Source organism: Cervus canadensis, chromosome 7 (genome assembly GCF_019320065.1).
Source record: "Cervus canadensis isolate Bull #8, Minnesota chromosome 7, ASM1932006v1, whole genome shotgun sequence".
Classification (NCBI taxonomy): Eukaryota; Metazoa; Chordata; class Mammalia; order Artiodactyla; family Cervidae; genus Cervus; species Cervus canadensis.
Window position 1 is genome coordinate 34,324,786 of NC_057392.1, and position 5,973 is coordinate 34,330,758.

The window sequence follows — 5,973 nt, forward strand, 5'->3', positions numbered from 1 at the left end:
AATGTTGAGCTTTAAGCCAACTTTTTCACTCTCCTCTTTCACTTTCATCAAGAGGCTTTTTAGTTCCTCTTCCCTTTCTGCCATTAGAATGGTGACATCTGCATATCTGATGTTATTGATATTTCTCCTGGCTATCTTAATTCCAGCTTGTGCATCTTCCAGCCCAGCGTTTCTCATGATGTACTCTGCATATAAGTTAAACAAGCAGGGTGACAATATACAGTCTTGACGTACTCCTTTTCCTATTTGGAACCAGTCTGTTGTTCCATGTCCAGTTCTAACTGTTGCTTCCTGACCTGCATACAGGTTTCTCAAGAGGCAGGTCAGGTGGTCTGGTATTCCCATCTCTTTCAGAATTTTCCACAGTTCATTGTGATCCACACAGTCGAAGGCTTTGGCATAGTCAATAAAGCAGAAATAGATGTTTTTCTGGAACTCTCTTGCTTTTTCGATGATCCAGCAGATGTACTTTCCCTAGGGCCTTGCAATTACTACATACTTGATCAATTTTCATTACACATATAGCAATAGACATTTGTAGAGAGCTTTAAAGTTTACTTAATTGATTCACTTTACAAAGTTATTTCAATTTACAAAGTTGATTCACTTAATTCATTCATTCACTTAATTCTCATAAGTGAAAGTAGAAAGCACAGGTGCTCCCTTTACTATAAATGAGGAGAAGGGAAAGGGAATTAATTTTTAGTCAGAATTAACTTTTACCTATTTATCAAACTATTTATGACCTTCTTAATGTCTGCCTCTTCTGCCATTTTTTAAGCTCATGAGAGCAGAATCATGACTGTTTTTTCACTGTTGTGTTTCCAATGCCTGACACTTTGCTGGATGTAGTATAAAAGCTCATTGAACATAGCTGAATGAATGAATGAGTGAATATTATGAGACAAGCAGTGGGCTAAATGTTCTATATGAACTATTTTACTCAGAGCAGGCATTATCTCTGTCTCACCAGCAAGGAAATTAAGTCTCCAGGGCACACAGAGTTTGTGTGTTAGCTAGAATTGAAACACAGATCTCCTGATTATAGATATTGTGTGTTTATCATCACACCATCAGTGACTTTAAGCTGTCTCTCTTTTGTTGTTGTCATTTTTTCTCCTTTAATTGTTTTATAATTCAATTTTAAAAAAAATAAATTTCAAGAATTACTTTAACTCTTAAACATTTAGCTCTGTTAATTACAAACAGTTACAAAATACTGGATAGTATATTAGTCATTATTACCAAATTCAACAGTAATTATTGAGGGTAGATGAGAGTGCATCCTTGAAAGGAAGGAAATAATTTTTTACAGATTTCTCTGCCTGTGTAGTTTCCTGCTTTTGAACTAAAAATGAAGTATAATTAAATTCCTATCACAATTTATTTTCTCTTAAGTGACCTAGAAGAATATGCAGAGTTACGTTTTGATAGTTGTCACTGAAGAAAGGAAATGAACATATATTGAGCAATCTCTTCATGCCAGGACTTTGTTTAGGTCAATTCTTGATGAGGTAAGTATTATTATCTCCTTTATTTTATGAAGGAAGACAGTGTTGCTTTTATTTCTAAGCACAGTTTATTTTTATATCTATTCAAATAAAAGGTTGAATTTTTCATTGAATTGTCCAACTATCCTGCTTTCTCTCTGTGTGAAATTTGGTTAAAGATTTTCTTCTGATTAAACAACATTTTTCGTACTTAAAGTCAAAAGGGGAAGCTTGAAATTTGTATTTTTTCAGTCTTCTTTCATAGCATTTTAATACTGTGGTTAAGTCATTGGGCTCAAAATTTTGTGTTTGATTAACACAAGCATGCAGAAATGGAATTAAGTAATGTCTGATGATAATGTTGATGATGATAATGATTTAATGTGTTTGTTTTCTTTTTGTCATAAGATCTACATATTTCTCTTTAACTTCTCAACATACATTTGGGAAGCCAAGTCTAAAACTACTTGCTTTGAAAGGTAAACTATTTCAACATTATTTCTAAGAGAGAATTGAGTTTATTTATATTTTATAAATCTGTGTTAATCTACCTTTACTATCTGATTTGCATCTTTAATATTTAGTATGCATCCCGAGGAAACCAGAATTGAAAGAGACACATGTACCCCTCATTGCAGCACTGTTTACAATAGCCAGGAAATGGAAGCAATCTAGATGTCCATGCAGACAAAAGGATAAGAAAGCTGTGGTACATATACACAATGGAATATTACTCAGCTATTAAAAAGAATGTATTTGAATCAATTCTCATGAGGAGGATAAAACTGGAGCCTCCTATACAGAGTGAAGTAAGTCAGAAAGAAAAGCACCAATACAGTATATTAACGCATATATATGGAATTTAGAAAGATGATAATGATGACCCTATATGTGAGACAGCAAAAGAGACACAGATATAAAGAACAGTCTTTGGACTCTGTGGGAGAAGGTGAGTGTGGGATGATCTGAGGGAATAGCATTGAAATATGTATATCATATGTGTAATAGATAGCCAGTCCAGATTCAATACGTGATACAGAGTGCTCGGGGCTGGTGCACTGGGACAACCCTGAGGGATGGGATGAGGAGGGAGGTGGGAGGGGGGTTCAGGATGGGGAACACATGTATACCCATGGCTGATTCATGTCAATGTATGGCAAAAACCACTACAATATTGTAAAGTAATTAGCCTCCAATTAAAATAAATTAATTAATTAAAGAATATTTAGTATGTGTCTTAGTCACAGAAACTAAACATGTTCTGCTTTGCTTTTGTGCAGACCTCAATTACTAAACTGCTGGTAAGCAGTTAGTTTTCACAAAGTGTATTTGATCAAAAGACTATAAAGGCAAAGCTTTATTCTCTGACATCAGTCCCATAAGCCTGGTTGGTTTCCACAGCATGTTATCATCATGATACGGACTTAAGGAAAACTTTTAGAAACATGGTAGATTAGCAACCTCTAATCATTCCTGGATGGAGCCTACTCTCAAATGCAATCCAAAACTGACATCACAGAGAATCTTTTGTAGAAATTTCTATTTTCGTGGTTACTCTTGCAGTGCAAAATATTTATGTGAACTGAAATTCTTCAAAGTGACTATTGAAAGGATATCATCTCATGTCTTCTTACGTATGTCTTCATGGTCTCACCTCAAATTTATGGACCTTTTATGTTAAGGTATCCTTGAAAGAAACATCTGCAAAGGGAATTTGGGACATTGAAATGCCAACTGTAAAAAAGTAAAAATGTACCTTCTAAATAGAGTTTTCTAAATAATTGCATCAATTAAATAGAAACAAAAGTTCCTTTTCTGATGGTGGGAAAGTAGTCTTTTCTTTGATGGGTCCCTATATACCCACATATAACTGCAGGGCTCCCGGTCAATTCTGCAGAGTTCCCAGGTCAAGAGAGCTAAACACCCTTCAAGAACTGTAAGGGAAGGGAAGGTCCTTGCAAGTGCCTCTTGAGCCCTGTCCATCACCTTGCTGTCTCTGCCTGCATATGATGAACACCATTTCCCTTCCTTACTATAGTCTTTAGGACCTCTCCGGATTTATAACTGTCATACACTTTGATGTTAACTGTCATTTCTTGGCCATCAAGTTTAACATCATTCCACTTCAGTTGCCTGGTTCTGGTCTTTGTAGACCTACTTTGTCCTTACTGCCTATTTGTAAACTTCTCTAGTCCCCCATTTCCACTGGAATTTCCCACTATAATAGCTATTTAATGCCTCCTCCTGCTCAAAGCAGGTATAACCCGAGGTGACTAACCCAGAGGAAGTTCATCCTTCAGGTTTTGACAAGATATACCCAGTGAGTGTGGGTCTTTCCTGATGATTCAGTGGTAAATAATGGAGATGTGGGTTCAGTCCCTGGGTAGGGAAGATTCTCTAGAGAAGGAAATGGCAACCCACTTCAGTATTCTTGTCTGGGAAATCCCATGGATCAAAGAGCCTGGTGGGCTACAGTCCATGGCATTAAAAAATAGTTGGACAAGACTTAGTGACTAAACAACAACAGCCCAGTGAGTGCGTATTATAACAAATGCAGATAATGATTTTTGAAGTTAGTAGTCATCTAACTAGGGCTTCCCTAGTGGCTTAGATGGTAAAGAATCTGCCTGCAATGCAGGAGACCCGGGCCCATATGTATATGCTTATACATATTTTTTATTTTCTTTTCCCTAGGACTCTACTTGGATGTGTTGTTGGACATGGGGGAAAGTAGGAGGTAAATGTGGACAGAGGATTTGACATTCATTGTAGCTGCAACCAGTAGGGATGATTCTCTAGAGAACCATGTGGATGAGAAGCAATTCTTCTAGAAGTTGAAACAGTTCTAGATTACATGCTGAATTGTCTACCACTTTACCAAAGACATAGTAAAATACATAAATGTTATTTTTCTTCCTTAATTCTAAATGAATATATGTGTATATATGTCTGTGCGCATGTATAATTCTGAGTATGTTAACAATTCTTATTTTCTCATAAAAATTAAATGAAATTTCAATTTTATTATTATTTTTTACTTTAGTGATTAACCACAGGGAATCCAAAGATCTGAGTCCCTGGGTCTGTGTTTAATTTTAACTGTAGGTTCATCAGTTCTTTATTTCTAAAGGCAAATTCTCCAATAACTTCAAGTCCTAGAAAGAAAAGTCTGTACACTTGAGACTAACACCTATTGTAAATCAACTATCCTCTAATAAAACATATATATGTATATATATGTTTGCAAAGTTGAAAAAAAAACATTCTCACACAGTAGGAGCCAAAACTTCCTGTTTGGAAACAAACAGTATGACCATGCATGCCTGCTCACTTGTGTCAGACCCCAAGAACTGTAGGCCTCAAGGCTCCTCTGTCCATGAGATTCTCCAGGCAAGAATACTGGAGTGGGTTGCTGTTTCATTCTCCAGGGTATCTTCTCAACTGAGGGATCAAACCCATGTCTCTTGTATCTCCTGCATTGGCAGGTGGGTTCTTTACCAGGTGGGGTCATAATGGGGTTTTTAAATATCATTTTTCCTCCACTGACTTCTTTTCAAATAAAATTCAAATTAATCAATATGACATTGAGGCATATTTTGGCTCAGTCTGCCTTGGGCCCCAACAGTACTCATGCTGAAATCTCCATTTGTAATTGTTCAGAGTTCCCTGGAAATGAAAAATATATGTATACAATTGTTCTGAGTTCTCTGGAGAAAAAGAAATCAAATAGGTACTTATAACCTAAAATAAATCTTGTTGAATGAGTGAAAGTAATAACCACTAGCATGCTGAACATAAGCAGAAATTGTGTGATTGTTGGGAGAAGCAAAGGGTCCAAAGGAGACCTGGAGTTGGAGGGGATGGAGGAGGATGGAGAAGAAATAGGGGAGCTGAGCATGTGGTGTGATTGCTAGGGAGACTGGTGATGGGTGCATCCCAGCCCAACCTCAGAGAGTGAGGGCTCTCTGCTTCCTGGGAGGCTACAGGGCCAGACAAGACAGCTAAGCCTGGACCAGGGGAAGAAGCAGAGTGTGGGTACTGGCCACAAATTTTCTGATAGTCAGAGATGGTGACAAGCTGGTCTGGGACACTCAGTCAGAAATATCTAGAACTATAATTTGATAAATCTGAAGATAGACTGTGCTGATTCATATCCAATTTATAACTTTAGGTGTACTCATGATTTTCTAGGAAAAGAAATGATTACACAGTTTAATTGTCTCATTTTCTAGTCTTTCTTCAATGTTCTTTCTTAATTTTTAAAAAAGTATCTTAACCTTTAGCCACCTCGTAACTGTCTTCCTTTTGAGGTAATTTTGTCCTTTTCTTCCATTGCTTTCCTGAATTCAATCAATACTCATTTCATTTCTTTCTGACTGTTTTTTTTTTTTTTTTTGGTCCACTTTTGCTTTGAATTTTTAATTTTTGATTCATCCCAAATACTGGTAAGCAAGGCTTGCAGGAGACATCAGGGGTTGGTGTC

General features: G+C 36.6%; 1 long non-coding RNA gene across 3 annotated transcripts in view; it reads left to right on the top strand.

The window, feature by feature from the left end:
* LOC122445541 overlaps positions 1 to 4,530 on the top strand; it is a 21,762-nt gene extending 17,232 nt beyond the window's left edge. For all 3 annotated transcript variants that reach the window (XR_006270559.1, XR_006270557.1, XR_006270558.1), the window contains 3 exons: positions 1,399 to 1,514; positions 1,899 to 1,969; positions 4,185 to 4,530. This is a non-coding gene — a long non-coding RNA (uncharacterized LOC122445541). The remainder of the gene's footprint in view (positions 1 to 1,398; positions 1,515 to 1,898; positions 1,970 to 4,184) is intronic.
* Positions 4,531 to 5,973: the final 1,443 nt, after the last annotated feature.